The sequence below is a fragment of the Sapajus apella genome, unplaced genomic scaffold, assembly GCF_009761245.1.
Source record: "Sapajus apella isolate SASKATOON/1434 unplaced genomic scaffold, GSC_monkey_1.0 scaffold5, whole genome shotgun sequence".
Classification (NCBI taxonomy): Eukaryota; Metazoa; Chordata; class Mammalia; order Primates; family Cebidae; genus Sapajus; species Sapajus apella.
In genome coordinates, this window is record NW_022436945.1 from 25129082 (window position 1) to 25150879 (window position 21798).

The following is a 21798-nucleotide window of genomic DNA, read 5'->3' on the forward strand; positions in this document are numbered from 1 at the left end:
ATTGAAATTCCTTATTCAAAGATGATTCCCGTTTATATGGCCATTGTCTACATCTCAAACTTATTTCTTACTCTGGTTACTCTGTCACCATGCTCCTACTCCTCAAACCCGCTTTCCACACAATGCAGCCTCAATTTAAATAGCATCATTCCATGCCCTGCTTAACAGCCTGTAAAATTTTCATATCATCTAGTACATAAATTGCAAGCTCATTAAAATAGTTTTCAAGGTCACCCAAGATCTGACCCTGGTTGAACTCTGCAGCTCTATTTTCTGCAGCTCCATTTTCTGTCGTGATTTACTTCACAATTTATGGTCTAACAATATGAAACTATGTATACAGTCCCCAGGGACACAGCATAATTCCTAACGCCTGAGTCTTTGCTCATATATGGTCTTAATTTTGAAATGCTATCCCTTTTGCTTCTATAGGCTGTCTTCTCATTTTTAACTGTCAACTTCAATACCCTTCCCTCCCAAACTCTAAGAAATGTGAGCTCACTTACTGCATGCTGCCATATCATGCACAGACATCTATGATAGCATTTTTCACATCATTTATAATTATATAATTGTATAAATTTCTCCCAATAGATTTAAATCCCTAAGGACAATCACTCAATTATATGACTATCTCCCCAATATTTGAAGAATAGAAGGCACTCAATAAATATATATTGGATTGAACAGTGAAGAAATGAATATATTCTCTGGTTAGTAATCACAGAGAATAACTAGAAAATCTTTAAATTCCTTTCTTTCTCTCTCTATAAATATATATATGTACTATATAACAATATAGGGAGATAAGTTCACCTCTATCTATCTATCTATCTATATATATATATATATATATATATAGAGAGAGAGAGAGACAGAGAGAGAGAGAGAGAGAGGTAGAGATATAGAGAAAGAGAGAGACAAAGAGGTATACATATGTAGACACATATAAAACCTATTTGTGGGTTATGAAGCTTAGTTTGGCTGGATATGAAATTCTAGGTTGAAAGTTCTTTTCTTTAAGGATACTGAATATTGGCCCCCACTCTTTTCTGGCTTGTAGGTTTTCTGCTGAGAGATCCTCTGTGAGTCTGTTGGGCTTCCCTTAGTGGGTATTCCAACCTTTCTCTCTGGCTGCCCTTAGCATTTTTCCTTCATTTCAACCCTGGTGAATCTGACAATTATGTGCCTCGGGGTTGCTCTTCACTGAGGAATATCTTTGCGGTGTTCCCTGTATTTCCTGAATTTGAATGTTGGCCTGCTTGTTAGGTTGGGGAAGTTCTCCTGGATAATATCCTGAAGAGTGTTTTCCAGCTTGGATTCATTCTCCCTGTCATATTACAGTACACCAATCAAACATAGATTTAGTCTTTTCACATAATCCCATATTTCTTGGAGGCTTCGTTCATTTCTTTTCACTCCTTTTTAGCTAATCTTTATTTCATTGAGTTGATCTTCAGTCTCTGATATCCTTTCCTCTACTTGGTTGATTCAGCTATTGAAACTTGTATATGCTTCACGAAGTTCTCCTGCTCTTTTTTCAGCTCCATCAAGTTGTTTATGTTCTTCCGAATGTTGGTTTTTCTAGTTAGCATTCATCTAAACTTTTTTCAAGGTACTTGAATTAGGTTAGAACATGTGCCTTTAGCTCAGAGAAGTTTGTTATTACCCACCTTCTGAAGACACTTCTGTCAATTCATCAAACTCATTCTCTATCCAGTTTTATTCCCTTCCTAGTGAGGAGTCGTGATCCCTTGGAAGAGAAGAGGTGTTCTTGTTATTGGCAATTTAAGACTTTTCGCACTGGTTTCTTCCCATCTTTGTGGATTTATCTACCTTTGGTCTTTGAAGTTTGTGACTTTTGTTTTTTGAAGTTTGTGATGGGGTCTCTGAGTGGACTTCCTTTCTGTTGATGTTGCAGCTATTTCTTTCTGCTTTTTAGTTTTCCTTCTAAAAGTCCCCTCTGCTGCAGGTCTGCTGGAGGTCCACTCCAGACCCTGCTTGCCGGGGAAGCACCCATGGGGGCTGCAGAACAACAAAGATTGCTATCTGTTCCTTCCTCTGGTAGCTTCATCTAATAAGGGTAACCGCCAGATGTCAGCAAGAGCTCTCCTGTACGAGTGACTCCCAGTCAGAATAAAAGGGGGTCAGTGAGCCACTTGAGCAGGCAGTCTGTCCCCTATCAGAGCTCAAAGTGCTGTGCTGGGAGCTCTGTTGGTCCCTTCAGAGTTGCTGGGCCGGGTCATTTAAGTCTGCTGAAGCTGAACCCACACTGTCCCTTTCCCCAAGTGCTCTGTCCCAGGAAGGTGGAGGCTTTATTTCCAAGATGGCCGAATGAAACAGCTCCTGTAGGCAGCTCCCAGCAACAGCGATCCAGAAGATAAGTAATTTCCTCCCACCCAGGTACCAGTTTCATCTAATTGGAACTGGTTAGACAGTGGGAGTAGCCCAAGGAGAGCAAACTGAAGCAGGGTGGCATGCTGCCTCACCAGGGAAGTGCAAAGGGCCAGAGAACTCCCTCTCTTAGCCAAGGTAAGATATTAGGGAATTTTCCAGGCACTCGGGCACTCTGGTTCAGATACTGTACTTTTCCCATGGTCTTCACAACCCACAGACCAGGAGATTCTCTCTGGTGCCTACAACACCAGCACCCCAGGTTTCCAGCACAGAATTGGGGCTGAACTGCTCATCCCCCCAAAAAAAGGGGGACTGAAGCAAGGGAGCCAAGTGATCTGGCTTGGCAGGTCCCACTTCCACAAAAACCAGCAAGCTAAGATCCACTGGCTTGAAATTACAGCAGCCAGCACAACAGTCTGAGCTAAATCTGGGATGTTGAAGCTCAGTGTGGGGAGGGGGCGTCCACCATTACTGAGGCTTGGGTACACGGTTCTAAACTTGTCTGTGTAAACAAAGTCGCCAGGAAGTTTACACAGCAACTGGGTGGAGCCCACGGCAGCTCAGCAAAGCTTCTGCAGGCAGACTGTGCTAGACTCCCTTCTTGCTGGGCAGGGCATCTCTGAAAAAGACAGCAGCCTATCAGGGACTTATTTCAAATTTTAAAAGAAAAAATTGAATCAGAGAAGGTTTTTTAAAACTTTCCATGTATGCATTCATACACACCCTTGCATTTTTTAAAGTATACCTCAATTTACCTTCTTTTTCTATGAAGGAACAATATATGATCCTGCCTAATGCAACCACTCCCCTTCTATACCAGGTTTTATTCTTATTTGCCTAATCAAGAAAAATGCACTCAAAAATCCTCCCTGACCCGCCCCAATACTGCACCTCCAATTTTCCCCTTATACTCATTCAATCACATGATATGTATTTCCTCATATTAATAAGAAACCCTTTCTCAATTCCTACCTCAGCCTTTGATCCTAGACCATTGCTCTTACTCGTACAGCAATCTCCCTAAAAGAGACATACATATTCTCATTTTGTCTAATTTTCTCCCATTCTCTTAAGCCCATTCCAAAATAGAGATTTGTCTTCCTACCACAAAACTACTCTTTTGAATATGACTAATATTATTCATGTTGTGAAACCCAAAGGTTGATTTTGCTTCTAGGAATTCAGTCACTTCATTTTCTTCCTATGCATTGGATGCACCTTCTCATTCTCCTATGCATTCTCATTCTTTACTTGGCTTCTAGGAATTCAGTCATTCATTTTCTTCCTATGCGCTGGACACACCTTCTCATTCTCCTATGGGTGTTCCTACCTAAATGGTATCTTTAATATTAATACTTAAAGGCACATTCCTTAGTTTCTCTAAATGTATTCTTCTGATAATCCCACGCCTTAAATATCATCTACCAAATTTATCGATCTATCTTTTCATTACATACCTCCCCCATAACCTCATAGTTATTTGATCAAATGTGTACCTGAAACTGCCACATAGATAGCAAAGAGACATCTCAATTTTAATATACCTAAAACTGAATTGACATTAACAAGTAACCACCCTCTGCAAACATGCAACATGAACTGAGAAAAGGAATAGGATGCATTCCCAAGTGAAAATTGATTTTGTGACTCAGGCCCAATAGATGTGAAGCAAGAAAAATAAATAAATAAATAGTGTATCATATTTGAATTCCTAGATTGGTTTCAGACCGGAATTAAATCACCAATGTGGTCATTGAAATGCAAACACCACCTGAACATTAGGGCAGCCCCTAGAGGAGCAGATTTTTGTAAATGCTGTACATTACTTTAAGAAAGTATGTTACAGATCCTGTGCTGTGTTTATGCAAACACAGCAGATGGCTATGCAAATGAATTACATGTACTAAATCTTAGTATAAATTTAATTAATTATGAATGTATGAGATGGAATAATTTCAAGGTACTTTCCACTTAAGAACAATTTGAAAGGAAGTCTCAAACATTCCAGTAAACTACAAGTGGTTGAAGGCTAATGGACATTGTAAAGACTTAGCATAGTTTCTCAAGGGGTTTTATTTATTATAGCTATAATTCAGTTTAAAATTCTGACATGTCTTTCTAAATCTAAGCCATATTAAAATCTCAGAAAGATAGGCAAATGCATCAAACATTTCACAGTAAAATAGGATCATTCCTTAATTGTTTATCTCTACAACTTGTTTATATGCACCATACAGCCATCAAAAAACAGGAACAGAACTGAACTTAGCTTATTTTTTAATAGAGTTCAATTACTGAGGGATATAAAAATGAGAACTACTGATTAGTATACTAACTTAGGTTTCCATGGTGACAGATATAACTTTTAAATCCTTATCTTCATTTTACAAATTTTTTGTTTACAGCAGAAGAAAATTTCAAAAGCTACTAAATAAAGCAGTCAGTGCAGCTGAGTGCTGAACCTATCAATTCCACTGTCAGAATAATTCACAGGAGTTTGCTGACCTCCCTGGATCTTATTTTTGACATCACAAAGATGAGAAATATTACTAGATAAGCGTTTAATAGAGTATAATGCTTTAAAAATGTATTTACATGGTTAGTACCCTTCTCATCTGTGAGATTATACAAATGACTCTCTCTCTCTCTCTCTCTCTCTCTCTCTATATATATATATATATATATACACACACACACCCATATATATATATACACATATATATGTGTGTGTATACACACACACACACACACACACACACAGACACACTGGTGTTTCTGATTATTTGCATGTCATTGGATTTGGATCAGCACTCAAAGAGGCTGTATGTCTTTATTTTCAAAAAAATCCAAGCAATAATTTAGATTAGTCTCTTTACATCAATAGAGAAAAAATCTGTGAAATTTCAAAAAGAAGTTCAAAAGCAAGTAGCAAATATTATAAAGGAGAAGAAATAATGTGGAAGGCCATTTTAAAAGTTAAACAATAAATTATTCATATATCAGTCATCAGACCCAGAATTCCTGTGCATTATATACATAAGATTACCATTAGATCATTTTAAAAATAAAATATAAGTAATTTTCCATTTTTTGCAACTTAGAAAAAATTACAAAATATATTTTTATGAGTATTAAATCTGCCATTTTAAAGTTTAGTAGTATCAAATGTTGATATGTGCAACATTATTTTGGCCTTCTCTACAATACGTAGCTAAAAGGTAAGAAGACTATACCGTCTCTGTTTGAGGTTGAGTAAGATGTACTTCTTCTCACTTCCACTTAATGAAATCACTGAGTAAACTAAGGCAGGAGAGAAGGTAAAGTAAAGGATAAAGTGAATGATGTGAGTAAAATTAGTATTTAAATGATGAGAGAAATGGAAAATACAATGAGGAAATAACAGAGGTCGCATTTATAGAATCTTGTCCCAGATCTATGTCCTGAAGCATTTCCTCTGTGTTTTCTTGTGGCAGATTTATTGTTTCAGGTATTACATTTAGGCCTTGGATCTATTTTGAGTTGATTTTTTGTATAGGGTAAAAAATGGGGGCCTAGTTCAATTGCCCTGCAAATAGATATTCCATTTTCCAGCTTCTTAAAAAAAAAAAAAAACTGTGATTTCCCCAATGAGTATTCTTGGGACCTTTGTCAAAAATCAGTTGGCTATAGATATGTGGATTAATTTCTGGATCCTCTATTCTGTTTTATTGGTCTATTTATCTGTTTTTATGACAGTACCACGCTGTTTTGGATACAATAGCTTTGTAGTATATTTTGAGGTCTAGCAGTGTGATATCTTCAGCTGTATTTTTCTTGCTCAGGATTTTTTGGCTATTTGGTGTCTATTGTAGTTCTGTACAAATTTCAAAATTTTATTTTTATTTATGTGGAAAATGTCATTAGTATTTTGGTAAGGACTGCATTGAATCTGTAGCTTGCTTTAGGTAGTACTGTCATTTTAACAATGTTAATTATTTTGATCTATGAGCATGGGCTGTCTTTACATTTATTTGTATCCTGCTCAATTTCTTTCATAGGTGTTTTGTAGTTCTCCTTGTAGAGGTCTTTCACCTCCTTGGCTAAATTTGTTTCTAGGTATTTTTATATGTTTGTAGCTATTGTAAATGAGATTGACCACTTGATTTCTTTATCAATGAGTTTGCCATGTATGGAAACTACTGGTTTTTGTATATGAACTATGTATGCTACAACTTTACTGAATTCAATTATCAGTTCTAAAACTTTGGTAAAATCTTTAGATTTTTCCATCAATTCTTAAGTGAATTTTTATTACTTTTAGTTTATTCATCTAAAGGCATTGATAGAAATGGCAAGACATTATATTGTGGATTAAGTCGTGATATTACTATAAAATGGTCCAAATTCACAATCAGTATAGTAATGCAAAATGAGACATTTTGCATGGATCCGAAAGGCTACAAAAGTCATTGTTGTGCTTAGACAAAAACATGTGAGTGCCTGACATATTTAATACCTGCTTCATTTTGAAGGAGAAATGCTCTTGCCTCAAAAGTGTAATGTAAGTTTTTTCTCACTTTAACGTCAGTGCATGAAACGATCTTTTGGTTTAGCTTCAGTTTAGTTTAGCTTTGGTCTTCCCAATATGGAAACACCGTCTACAGTGCCTAATATAAATATATATCCAGAGAAATGTGACAGTCAGTTTTATTAGGGCCAACCCCTACTCAAAGTTAAGTAAGTTACTTGAAATTATTATTGCTTTTTCCTTAACAAATGTCTGTCATTCATAGAATAATAATTTTTTCCAACTTTTATTTTAAAATCAGAGAGTCATGAGCATGTTTGTTACAGAGGTTTAATGCATGATACTGAGTTTTGGAAGATGAATTAATCCATCAGCCAGGTGGTAAGCACAACACCCTATAGGTAGTTTTCAACCCTCTTCTCTTTTACTTCCCTCTTGTATTCCCAGTGTCTATTGTTCCTATCTTTATGTCTTGTGTACCCAATATTTAATTCTGAATTATAAGAGAGAACATGTGAAATTTGGTTTTCTGTTTCTCCATTAGTTCACTTAGGATTATGGTTTCTGGCTCCATCCATGTTGTTGCAAAGGAAATGATTTTGTTCTTGCTTGTGGTTGCATAGTATTCTATGGTGTATATGTATCACTTTTTCCTTATCCATCTGAGTGTTGATGGGAACCTGGGTTGATTCCATGTCTTTGCTATTGTCAATGGTATTAAGATGAACATTATTCACAATATTTACAGGTGTATGTGTCTTTTTGGTGAAGTGATTTATTTTCCTTTAGATATATACTCAGCAATTGGACTGCTGGGTGCAATGGTAGTTGAACTTGTAATTCTTTGAGATATCTCTAAACTGCTCTCCACAGTGTATGTGTTTCTTTTTCTCCTTAGCCTCACCAATATATGTTATATACTGACTATTGAATAAAACCATTTTTACTGTGTGAAGTGGTATTTCATTGTGGTTTTGATTTGCATTTCTCTGATGGTTAGTGAACATGACCATTTTTCCGTATGTTTATTGATCACTTGTATGTCATCGTTTGATGTGTACTTTCATATCCTCCACCCACTTTTTAATGGCATTATTTGCATTTTTCTTGTTGACTTGCTTAGGTTATTTATAGATTCTGTATATTAGAGCTTTGATATATAATTTTGTGAATATTTTCTTGCATTCCATAGGTACTGTTTATTCTCTTGATAGTTTATCTTGATGTGAATCTCTTGATTTAAAACTTCTTTATTTTGGTGTTCAGCACTACACACTTTCATTTAATTAGGCCCCAATTGTCAATTTCTGGTTTTGTTGCAGTTACTTTTGAAAACTTAGCCATAAATTCTTTGACAAGGCCAATATCAAGAAGAGTATCTAACAGGCTTTCTTTTTGGATTTTTATAATTTTAAGTCTTACATATAAGTCTTTATCTTCCATAGATTTTTGCATATGGCAAAGGGTAGGTGATCAATTTCATTATTCTGCATATAAACAGCCAGTTATCCTAGCACCATGTATTTAATGAACAGTCTTCTTTTCTCCATTGTTTATATTTGTTGAGTTTGACAAGGAAAAGATGGTTGTAGGTGTGTGCCTTTATATCTGGCATCTCTACTCAGTTCCATTGGTCTACATGTCTGTTTTATAGCAGTACCAAGTGGTTTTGGTTATTGTAGCCTTGTAGCAAAGTTTGAAAATGAGTAATGTAACGCCTCCAGCTTTGATTTTTTTGTTGTTTGTTTATTTTTGTTTTGCCTAGGATTATTGTGGCTATGTGGGCTATTTTTTTTGGTTCATATGAATATTAAAATAGTTTTCTTTTTGTAATTCTGTGAAAAATGGCATTGGTAGTTTGATAGGAATAGCATTAAACCTATAACTTATTTGGTCAGTATGGACATTTAGCAATATCAATTCTTCTAATCTGTAAGTATAGAATATTTTGCCATTATTAGTGTCCTCTCCGATTTCTTTCAGCAATGTTTTGTAGTTCTCCTTGTAGAGACCTTTTACTTTCTTGCTTAGCTGTATTCCAGTTATTTTATTCATTTTGCAGCTATTTTAAATGAAATTACATTCTTAATTGGGATAGTGTCAGCTTGAGCATTATTGGTGTATAGAAATGCTACTGAATTTTATACATTGATTTCATATCCTAAAGCTTTATTGAAGTTGTTTATCACTTCTAGGAGCCTTTTGGGACAATATTTAGAGTTTTCTAGGTAAGGAATAATGTTTCCCACAAAGATAGATAGTTTTACTTCTTTTTCTATTTGGAAGTCTTTATTTCTTTCTCTTGTCTGATTGCTCTGACTAGGACTTCCTATACTATGTTAAATAGGAGTAGTGAGAATGAGGATCCTTATATTGTTCCAGATGACAGAGGAATGATTCCAGATTTTGCCTGTTCAGTAAGATATTGGCTGTAGGGTTGTCATAAATGACTCATTATTTACAGGTATGCTCCTTTTATGCCTAGTTTGCTGATGGCTTTTATTATGAAGGGATGTTGGGTTTTATCAATAGCTGTCCCTGAATCTATAGAGATGATCATATGGGCTTAGTTTTTAATTCTGCTTAAGTGGTGAATCATTTATTGATTTGCATATGTTGAACCAATCTTGCATCTGAGGAATAAAAACTACTTGATTACGAAAATTAACTTTTTGATGTGCTGCTGGACTCAGTTTGTATGTTGTTGAGGAACTTTGCATCTATGTTCATCGGGGTTATTGGCTTGGAGTTTTTATTTTTCTTTTCTTTTGACATGTCTATCTGATTTTAGTATCAGAATGATTCCAGCTTTGTAGAAGAGTTAGAGGGAAGTCATTCCTCCTCAATTTTTTTGGAATAGTTTTAGTAAGATTGATACAAGTGCTTCTTTGTATGTTTGGTATCATTCAGAAGAAACTCCATCTGGTCCAAGCATTTTTTTTTTTTTTTTTTGGTTGCTGTATTTTCTTATTACTCATTCAATTTTGGATGTAATTATTGGTCCGTTCACAGTTTGAATTTCTTCCTGGTTCTATCTTGAGAAGTCGTCTATTTCTAGGAATTTACCCATTAACTCTAGATTTCCTGATTTATTTACATATATGTGTTCATGATAATCTCTGAAGATATTTTGTATTTCTGTAGGATTGCTTGTAATGTCATCTTTGTAGTTTATGTGTGTATTTAGAAATACCCTCTTTGTCCTTTTTTAAGTTAACTAGGCATCTATCAATCTTGTTTATTCTTTAAAGAACAAATTTTGGTTTAATTGATCTTTTGTAGAAGTTTTTGCATTTCCATTTTATTATGTACTGCTATGATTTTAATTATTTCTTCTCTCCTCCTAGCTTTGGGGTTGGTTATTTCTTGTGTTTCTATTTCCTACAGGTGTGATAATTGTTAATTCGAGGCATCTCAAACTTCTTGATTTAGGTATTCAGTACTACAAACTTTCCTCTTAACACTACTTTGGCTGCATCTGCCAAATTTTTCTATTTATGTCTGTTTTTATTAATTTCAAATAATTTTTAAATTTCTCCTTTAATTTTATTGTTTACCCAAAAGTAATTCAGGAATAAGTTGTTTAGATTTAATGTAATTATGTGGTTTGGTGAGACTGTCTTGATATTGATTTCTATTTACATTGCACTGTGGTCCAATAGCACGCTTGGTTAATTCTGAGGCTTTTTTTTTTTTTTTTTTTGGGGAAGAGGGGTTTTGCTTTTTTTACCCAGGCTGGAGTGCAATGGCGCGATCTCGGCTCACTGCAACCTCCGCCTCCTGGGTTCAAGCAGTTCTCCTGCCTCAGCCTCCTGAGTAGCTGGGACTACAGGCACGCGCCACCATGCCCAGCTAATTTTTTGTAGTTTTAGTAGAGACGGGGTTTCACCGTGTTGACCAGGATGGTCTCGATCTCTTGACCTCGTGATCCACCCGCCTCGGCCTCCCAAAGTGCTGGGATTACAGGCTTGAGCCACCGCACCCGGCCTTTTTTTTTTTTTTTTTTAATGTATTGAGACATGCTTTATGGTTGAGCATGTGACTGATCTTAGAGTATGTTGTATTAGGGTTCTCTAGAAGGACAGGACTAATAGGATACATGTATATATGAAAGGGAGTTTGTTAAGGAGTATTGACTCACACAATCAAAAGGTGAGTCCCATAATAGGCCATCTGCAAGCTGAGGAACAACAAAGCCTGTCTGAGTCTCAAAGCCTCAAAAGCAGGAAAGCCAACAGTGTAGCCTTCAGTCTGTGGCTGAAGGCCCAAGAGCCCCTGGAAATCACTGGTGTAGGTCCAAGAGTCCAAAAGCTGAAGAACTTTGAGTCCAATGTTTGAGGGCAGGAAGCATCCAGCCCAGAAGAATGATTGAAACCAGAAGACTTAGCCAGGCTAGTCTTTCCACATTCCTCTGCCTCATTTTATCCTAACTGTGCTGGCATCTGATTAGATGGTGCCGACCCAGATTGAGAGTGGGTCTACCTTTCCCAGTCCACTGACTCAGATGTTAAGCTCCTTTGACAACATTCTCACAGACATACCCAGGAACAATACTTGGCATCCTTCAAGCCAGTCAAGTTGACACTTAATATTAACCATCACATATGTTTTTTCTGTGTGAAGATGAGATTTTCTGGCCGTTGGGTGGAGTATTCTATAGATGTCTCCTACATCCAATTGGTCAAGTGTTGAATTTAATTGTTAGATTTCTTCTCCCTCAAATCACTGGCGTCACATCCACATTTTCTTAGTTCCAAGGGAGACCCTAGTGGGCTGAGCTCCTTGCTTACTTAGAGGTGATATGAACTGAAAGTTAGGTTACCAGGGAATCCACAGCACTCTGGATGCACACTTGTCCTCTGTCCTTAGCAGAGCCATTCTGGGTTGTGAGGTATGTCTGAAGGTGGTCTGATATTGCAGATCAAGGGCAGGGGATATTCAGGCAGGGTGGCATTGCAACGGGTGGGCAGAAGGTGTGGAGCCCATAGCCCAGGTTTTTTTGCCCCACAGATACGTGTGGGGATTGACCAGTTTACTCTTCCTCAGTCAGGATTCCTTCCAGTTGCTCTCTTAGTAGCTGGCCCCACCATCTAGTTTTGTCCTAAGCCTTCTGTTCCAAGATCAGTGACTTTTAGGTGTTCTGGGCCATGGGGCTCCCTTGGAAAGAGGCTGCAGCTGACAGGGCATGCTCATCTTGGATGGTCACTGTACACAGAGGCCCTCAGCTCCCAGGCCTGTCCATAAACCTCTGTCTCAGTCTTTTTAGTGCTCTAAGAGTGGAGGTTTTTCTTCCACTCGAGTGCCAGCCACAGATCTCAGCTTAGTACTCCTGAGCTGTGTGCTTTAACCCTGTGGGGGTTGGTCCCAGGCCTGCTGCTTTGTCTTACAGTCTCTTGGTGTTGAGTATCAGCTATGGTGGGAGGTCCAAAGTGCTTCCAGGTCTTCAGCAAAGCAAAGCACTCAAGCAGAGCCAACAAGAAAGCACATAAGCTGGGCAGTGAAGGCTGTGCTGTGTGCATACTCTTGTAAAAGTGGCCAGGCAGGGGTCTTGGAAAGGGCTGGTGGCCAGTGGAGTGCATATGCACTCTGGTCACACAGGAAAGACAGCCATGCTGTCTCCTGCCAAGTAGGTAGCAGGAGTTAGAACCTCTCAGAGGAAAATAGAGAGCCTTGGGAGATGAGCACTTATGACCACATTTTGGTGCAACTGGCTCATGTGGAAAACCTCTTAGATTCCCCCGCATTTGTTCTCTATCTCTACTCTACTCTCCAGGCAGATTGCCGTACCAATTCAAATGTCTATGCAGATCATGGTATCTCTTGTAGCTAGAATCCCAGATGTCTACAGCAAGAGTGAGTTGTCCACAGTTCACTCTCTCCTTAGGAGTTGTGCAAGTTTGTGCAAGGTTCTCAGCTTCCTCTGTCTTTGGTCTCAGCATCTATACCATCTCTCTGTCAACATCTAGCAATGTTTTTTTCTCAAAAGATCTACTCGAAGTATTTTGGTTTACTTGTTTACTTGTTATTTTGGTTGCTCTCAGTGGGAGGGGAGCTTTCTAGCTGCATCTAGTCAGCCATCCTCTCTGTCATTCAAAAGAATAACAATTCTTGACGGTTTTGTGGCAGAGCTTGTAGCTCTAATTTGGATATTGATAGTTATCTAATATATATATATGTATTATAAAATATAGTACTATATAACGTCATATATGTCATGTAATATATAGTTGCATACATATTATAATTAATTTCATTTTATATTGAATTAGTAAATATATGCAAAGTGCTTAGAGGTATTTGTAGCATATAGTAAATTTGACAGATGGATTAACTATTGAGTATTCTACTTCTATTTTATATTTAATACACCAAAAAAAAAGATTTATGACTCTCCCCTATATATGTAATTTCTTATTTTTTAAAATGTATTATTTTATACTGCTTCTCCAAATCTGAATCTCAAATTTGTTTTCCTCTCTCTCTGTCTCTCTCTCTCTCTCTTGCTCTCTCTCTGTCTCTCATTTATATCTATTCAGGCAACAGTACTTCATATTCTTACTTTTCAGATTGTCTTTATACTTTTCCCTAATATTTAGAACACTTCACTGGGGCTACAATTAATCTACACTTCTATAGTTTCTCCATATTGTACATTACTGCTATATTACTCTTAAAATATTTTCTCTTCTGCTACCTGCCTGTTTAAGATTTAAAGTGGAATACTATAATCTAATGAATTAATTCCAAAATTTTTTTCTGATGTTATCTATCCTCTGTGATTAAGCTTTGATATTCATCTTTTCTCCTTAGCCTCTCCTCATATAAACCATCTAATATTAATCATAGGGATATTCAGAAAATTTGACAATACACAAGATCCATACAATGTATTATTTTCATCAATTTGATTAATTCATAGATTCATGATAGAGAAAAATGTGTCACTTTCTAAATTTAAGCTAGATAAACTATTAACAAGGTCCACATGTGTGACATATTATACACATGTAAAACTCATGTCTAGAAAAGCTCAGAAATCATCTTTTTAGAACCTCACCATCAAAATTTAAAGTGTGACAGACCCTGAGGAAGGGTATGATAGAAATCTTATTTTTTCTTAATACCCAAATATATATTAGGACAGCCAGAAGGAAGAAGGGGAACATTTCAGACTGTAAAAAAAAAAAAAAAGAAAACATGATCACATTTTTAACATTTTTAATAATCTAAGTTCATAATAAAATATGTCTTTTTAAAAAAATAGCAGAAAATTATAATTATATCAAAATATCAAAAAGTAAAAAAAGAGAGCCAGAGTGTTTTAGGAAGAGTCACAGAGGAGCTGCCCATGTTCCCATGTTGGAGAAACAACCAGGCCTGTTTTAGTCAAGGTTCTCTGGAGGGACAAAACTAATGGAATATAAATATATATAAAGGGGAGTTTTTTAAGTATTAACTGACATGATCACAAGGTCCCACAATAGGCCATCTGCAGGATCAGGGCAAGGAGAGCCAGTCTAAGTTCCAAAACTGAAGAACTTGGAATCTGATGTTTGAGGACAGGAAGCATTCACCAACACAGGAGAAAGACGTAAGCTAAGAGGATAGGCCCGTCTCTCTTTGCATATTTTTCTGTCTGCTTATATTCTACCCACATTGGCAGCTGATTAGATTGTGCCCACTCAGATTAAGGGTGTGTCTGCCTTTCCCAGCCCACTGACTCAAATGTTAATCTCCTTTGGTAACACCCTCACAAACGCATCCAAGATCAAAACTTTGTATTTTTCAATCAAGTCAAGTTGAGACTCAGTACTAGCCATCATAAGGCACTAAAAAATATGATTCAATACTAAGCACAGCACCATGCAGATTTCTGCATGTGGATATGCAAGATAGCCCTCCTTGCTCCCATAGCCTACTTTAATAGGACCTCTTCTAATTAATTAAATGAAGACATAATATAGTGTATCTCTTTATTTCCAGTGGACAAATAAATTATTAGAACTAATTCCCTGAGGACATATACATTAAATACAAAATGTTACACTGGAATGTAGCTTTCACATGCACTATTGATTTACATTCTGATACGTTCAATTCATGTGTAGTGCTGATAAGACAGCTGTGATTTGATTAGCTTGAAAATTCCCAAGACAAATAATTTGACCATCTTAGTATTATGTAAACTAAATTAGTTTTTCCAATTGTTGAGAAACATCTGAATATTCTTAAATACTATTTTTATCCACAGATTAATTTATAGAATCATTACATAAAACAGAGAGGACATTAAAGACGGCTGATTAGAGGCATTTCCTACTTATTTCTCCACTAAGAAGAACAAAGATAGTGAGTTGATTATCACATTTTGAATAGATCATCCAAGAGAGAAAACTGGAATTCCACAGAGAAATGAAAAGAAACCCCTAAAGCAAAGGCAAGCAAGGCAGCCAGGTAGTCTAGGATTGGCTGGGAGCCAGGAGAGACTCCTTAATGTGTGGAAATGGTAAGTAAGAGACAGAACAGTCCACTGTTCCCACCAAGAACTTATGTAGTCCTAGCCACAGAAAAGCCCCTTTACCTTCGTGGGCCCCAAGAATAACAGGGAGGTTCCTGGAGACTGTGTAAAGGCATTGTTTGTTAGAGAGTAAGTACCCATGTTGTGTTCCATCAACTACTGAGTCCTAAGCGGCAGCATAGCACCATTTTAGGAGCTTAGCCCACAGTGGACTGCATCCTGTTCTGCAACTAAGGTGAAGTTAGCCACAGCCAGCAATCCCACCCACCCCTGCAGAGAAGTGAGCATCCCCATACTCACGCACTCCAAGTTCCAATACAACCACCTTGACTGTGGATTAGTGTGGGCTAAGACATAAGCAATGACTGCATCATCTAGCAGCCTGCATACAAGTGCTCCCAAGGACAAAAATCCTGCCCTCCCTGGTAGCAGGGCCATAGTAGAGCTGCTGCTTCATTCTCATGAGAATTCTGCTGGTGGCCTGGGGCTCACCTCACACCTACATACCACAGCCAGCCTTTATACAAGCCACCTAAGGATCAAAGGGCACAGCTTGAAATAGCTCCACACAACCATTACCCCAGCACACTATCCAGAGGACTAGGGATTGTTCAGCCCAGTCCACCACCAGTGATACTTTAATACTCTTCCCAGGTTCTCAGGTCAAGTGGACTCACTCAACTTTCCACTAGCATCCAATATCATATGCCACCTGCATAACTGAGAAATGGTCCATTAAACACATCACAGTCACTGCAAACACCAGTGAAGACCATTTGGTTTCTAGGAGGTTGTCTCACCACAGCTACACTCATTGCCTATGTCATAAACACTGGCCAGCTACTTGAGAACCTGCACATCCACCTGGCCCCTGCTGCCATTCCCAATACTCAAGAAAGTCACCTGGATGCACAAGATTGGACTACCTGGATGCACTAACACCAGTGCCAGTGTACACTGCCCTGGAACCCAAGGCAGCCCATTGTTATCACCACTGGGACCCAAAAGCTGACCAATCTGGTAACCCAGTGCCTATCAAAACTTCACCACAGCTTCCACTAACACTGTATCCTAAGTCACTCACTGAAGAAATCTCAGAACCACTAACAGTGCTTATAGCAAAAGAAATAAAACAGAGACTACATTACTACATGCACCAGGCATCAAAGACAGAGTTCCCTACCCAACTAACAGAATGGATACAACTTCAGGAAAACAAAACACCTAGGAAAGCAAAACCCTGAAATTTAAAAAAAGTATCTGTAACATTACATCTGCAGATATCAATGCAAGCACATAGGGAATATTTAAAAAGCAATGAAATAAGACACCTCCAAAAGAACACAATAATTCTCCAGCAAACAGAACTCAACAAAAAATTCACAAAATCCCAAATAAAAATTCAAACTGTTGATACTAAAGACAACCAGTGAGATACAAGAAAATTCTTAAAAAAATACAAAAATTCAGAAAAATAATTTAGGATATGAACAAAAATTTACCAAAGATATTGAAATTATAAGAAAGAAACAATTTTAGAACTGAAGAATTCACTGAGTGAAATACAAAATACATTTGAAAGTTTCAAAAATAAACCAGATCAAGAAGAAGAAAGACTAAACTTAATGGAAGATCTTTTAAAATAACCCAATCAGAAAAAGAAATAAATTAGCAAAGTTTTCAGGTCACATGGGACACCATAAAACAATCAAGTTGTGAATTGTTATTTTCCTAGAAGGCAACAATAGTACAAAACGTTTAGAAAACCTATTTAATGAAAGAACAGATACAATCTTCCCAAGCATAGCAAGACATCTGTACATCCAATACAGGAGGAGCAGAAACATCCAAAATAATATGTTGCAAAAAGATATTTTCCATATCATGTTATAGTCAAACTATCTAAATGCAATTACAAAGAGAGAATTCTAAAAAGAACAAGAAAAAACTGTTTAGTCACCTATAAATAAACCCCCGCCAGAATAACAGTGTATTTCTCAGAAATTACCTTATAGGCCAGGAGAAAATTCAATGGCATATTCACAAGGCTGAAAGAAAGAAAAAAGGCTTTACTCAAGAATACTATGCCTAAGCAAAATTATCCTTCATAAATGAAAGAAAAATAGTCTTTCCCAGACAAACAAAAGCTGATGGATTTATGACCACTAAACTAGACCTACCAGATGAGTTAAAGGGAGTCCTATACTAGGAAGCAAAAAGGCAACATTCCTTATCGTGAAAACACAAAAAACTACAAAAGTCATTGGTAGAGCAATCACACAAAGGAGAAAGAGAAACAAATCAAATAATATCACCACAAAAGAAAGAAAAAAACACCAAAACCACCATGACAAACAATAAGAGAAAAAGAAAAGAGCAAAAAACAGAAAATTATTAACAATTTAACAGAAACAAAACATCACATATCAATATTAATCTTTAGCATAAATGGATTAAATTATTTACTTAAAAGAGATACACTGGCTGGCTGGATTAAAAAAAAAAGAAGAAGAAAAAGCATTTGATAAAATTCAACATCACTTCAAGTTATAAACTGTCAGGTGGCTGGCAAGGTGGCTGAATAGGAACATCTCCAGTCTGCAGTTCCCAGAAAGATCAATGCAGAAGGTGGGTGATTTCTGCATTTCCAACTGAGGTACCTGGCTCATCTCACTGTGACTGGTTAGACAGTGGGTACAGCACACAAAGAACAAGTTGAAGCAGGGTGGGGTGTTGCCTCACCTGGGAAGCACAAGGGGGAGGGAACTCCCTCCCTTAGCCAAGGGAAGCTATGAGGAACTGGGCCCTGAGGAATGGTGCACTCTGGCCTAGATACTACGCTTTTCCCATGGTCTTCACAATTTGAATACCAGGAGATTTCCTCAGGTGCCTACACTACCAGGGCCCTGGGTTTCAAGCACAAAACTGAGTGGCTGTTTGCACAGACACTGAGCTGGCTGCAGGAGTTTTGTTTTCATACCCCAGTGGTGCCTGGAATGCCAGCAAGACAGAACCATTCACTCTCCCTGGAAAGCGAGTTGAAGCCAGGGAGCCAAGTGGTCTAGCACAGCAGATCCCACCTCCATAGTCTCCAGCAAGCTAAGATCCACTTACTTGAAATTCTTGCTGCCAGCACAGCAGTCTAAAGTCAACCTGGGATGCCAGAGCTTAGTGGGGGGAGGGGCGTTTGCCATTACTGAGGCTTGAGTAGGTAGTTTTCCCTCACAGTGTAAACAAAGCTTCCAGGAAGTTCAATCTGGGCAGACCCCCCACCACAGTTTGGCAAAGCTGTTATAGACCAACTGCCTCTCTAGATTCCTTCTCTGTGGTCAAGGCATCTCTGAAAAAAAGGCAGCATCCCCAGTCAAGGGCTTATAGATAAAATTCTCATCTCCCTGGGACAGAACACCTTGGGGAAGAGGCAGCTGTGGGTGCAGCTTCAGCAGACTTAAATATTCCTGCCTGCCAGCTCTGAAGAGAGCAGCAGATCTTCCAACATAGTGCTCAAGCTCTGCTAAGGAATGGACTTCCTCCTCAAGTGGGTCCCTGACTCCCATGCCTCCTAATGGGGAGACACCTCCCAGCAGAGGTTGACAGACACCTCATACAAGAGAGCTCTGGCTGACATCTGGCAGGTGCTCCTCTGGGATGAAGCTTCCAGGAGGAAAAACAGACAGTAATCTTTGCTCTTCTTCAGCCTCCACTGGTAATACCTAGGCAAACAGGGTCTGGAGTAGACCTCCAGCAAAATCCAGCAAAGCCATAGCAGAAGGGCCTGTTACAAGGAAAACTAACAAACAGAAAGGAATAGGATCAACATCAACAAAAAGGACATCCACACAAAAACCCCATTTGAAGGTCACCAACATCAAAGACCAAAGGTAGATAAATCCATGAAGGTGAGGAAAAACCAGTGCAAAAGGCTGAAAATTCCAAAAACCAGAATGCTTCTTCTCCTCCAAAGGATCACAACTCCTCACGAACAAGGGAAGAAAACTGGACAGAGAATTAGTTTGACAAATTGACAGAAGTAGGCTTCACACGGTGGGTAATAATAAACTCCTCTGGGCTAAAGGAGAATATTTTAACCCAGTGCAAGGAAGCTAAGGACCTTGAAAAAAGGCTAGAGGAATTGCTAACTAAAATAACTAGTTTAGAGAAGAATATAAATGACCTGATGGAGCTAAAAAACACAGCACAAGAACTTCATGAGGCATACACAAGTATCAATAGCCAAACCAATCAAGTGGAAAAAAGGATATCAGAGATTAAAAATCAACTTAATGAAATAAAACATGAAGACAAGATTAGAGAAAAAAAAATGAAAAAGAATGAACAAAGCCTCCAAGAAATATGGGACTATGTGAAAAGACCAAACCTACACTTGATTGGTATACTTGAAAGTGACAGGGAGAATGGGAACAAGTTGGAAAACACTCTTTAGGATATTATCCAGGAGAACTTCCACAACCTAGCAAAACAGGCCAACAGTCAGATAAAGGAAATACAAAGAACACCACAAAGATACTCTTCAAGAGCAACCCCAACACACATAAGATTCACCAAAGTTGAAATGAAGGAAAAATATTAAGGGAAGCCAGAGAAAAAGGTGAGTTTACCCATAAAAGGAAGCCCATCAGATTAACAGTGGATCTCTCTGCAGAAACCCTGCAAGTCAAAAGAAAGTGAAGACCCATAGTCAACATTCTTAACAGGAAGAATTTTCAACACAGAATTTCATATGTAGCCAAATTAAGCTTCTAAGTGAAGGAGAAATAAAATCCTTTACAGACAAGCAAATGCTGAGAAATTTTGTCACCACTGGGCCTGCCTTACAAGAGGCAGGAAGCACTAAATATGGAAAGGAAAAAAACATTACCAGCCATTGCAAAAACATACCATATTGTAAAGACCATTGACACTGTGAAGAAACTGTATCAACTAATGGCAAATTAGACAGCTAGCCTCATAATGACAGGATCAATTTCACACATAACAATATTAACCTTAAATGTAAATGGGCTAAATGCCTGAATTAAAAGACACAGACTGGCAAATTCAATAGAGTCAGGACCCATCAGCATGCTGTATTCAGAGACCCATCTCACGTGCAAAGACATACATAGGTTCAAAATAAAGGGATGGAGGAATAGTTACCAAGCAAATGGAAGGCAAAAAAAGCAGAGGTTGCAATCCTAGTCTCTGATAAAACATACTTTACACTAACAAATATCAAAAAAGACAAAGAAGGGCATAACATAAAGGTAAAAGGATTAATGCAACAAGAAGAGCTAACTATCCTAAATATACATACACCAAATGGAGGAGCACCCAGATTCATAAACCAAGTTCTTAGAGACCTACAAAGACTCCCACACAATAATAATGGGAGACTTCAACACCCCTCTGTCAATATCAGACAGATCAATGAGACAGAAAATTAACAAGGATATACAGGACTTGAATTCAGCTCTGGATCAAGTGGACCTAATAGACATCTACAGAACACTCCACCCCCAATCAACAGAATACACATTCTTTTCAGAACCACACTGCACTTGTTCTAAAATTGACTACATAATTGGAAGTAAAACACTCCTCAGCAAGTGTAATGAAAAGGAAATTATAACAAATAGTCTCTCAGACCACAGTGCACCCAAATTAGAACTCAGGAATTAAGAAACTCATTCAAAACCATACAACAACATGGAAACTAAACAACCTGTTCCTGAATGACTAGTGGGTAAATAACAATATTAAGGCAGAAATAAGTAAGTAATTTAAAACGAATATGAACAAAGACACAACATAGCAGAATTTCTAGGACTCAGCTAAAGCAGTGTGTAGAGGGAAATTTATAGCACTAAATGCCCACAGGAGAAAGTGGGAAAGACCTAAAATTGACACCCTAATATCACAATTAAAAGAACTAGACAAGCAAGAGCAGAAAAATTCAACAGCTAGCAGAAGACAAGAAATAACTAAGATCAGAGCAGAACTGGAGGAGATAGGGACATGAAAAACCCTTCAAAATATCAATGAATCCAGGAGCTGATTTTTGGAAAAGGTTAACAAAATAGATAGACCACTAGCCAGACTAATAAAGGAGAAAAAAGAGAAGAATCAAATAGAGACAATAAAAAATGACAAAGGGGATACCACTGATCCCACAGAAATACAAACTACATCAGAGGATACTATAAACACCTCTACACAAATAAACTAAAAAATCTAGAAGAAAAGGATAAATTCCTGGACACATGTGCCTTCCCAAGAGTAAACTAGGAAGAAGTCAAATCCCTGAATAGAACAATAACAAGTTCTGAAATTGAGGCAGTTATTAAAGCCTACCAACCAACAAAAGCCCAGGACCAAA

General features: G+C 37.7%; 1 long non-coding RNA gene across 1 annotated transcript; it reads left to right on the forward strand.

Annotated features, from left to right (window-relative positions):
- Window positions 1-1506: 1506 nt before the first annotated feature.
- On the forward strand, window positions 1507-21484 carry LOC116548096. Its single transcript, XR_004267307.1, has 3 exons — window positions 1507-1768; window positions 15535-15539; window positions 21474-21484. It is a non-coding gene; the product is annotated as an uncharacterized LOC116548096 (long non-coding RNA).
- The last annotated feature ends 314 nt before the right edge of the window (window positions 21485-21798 follow it).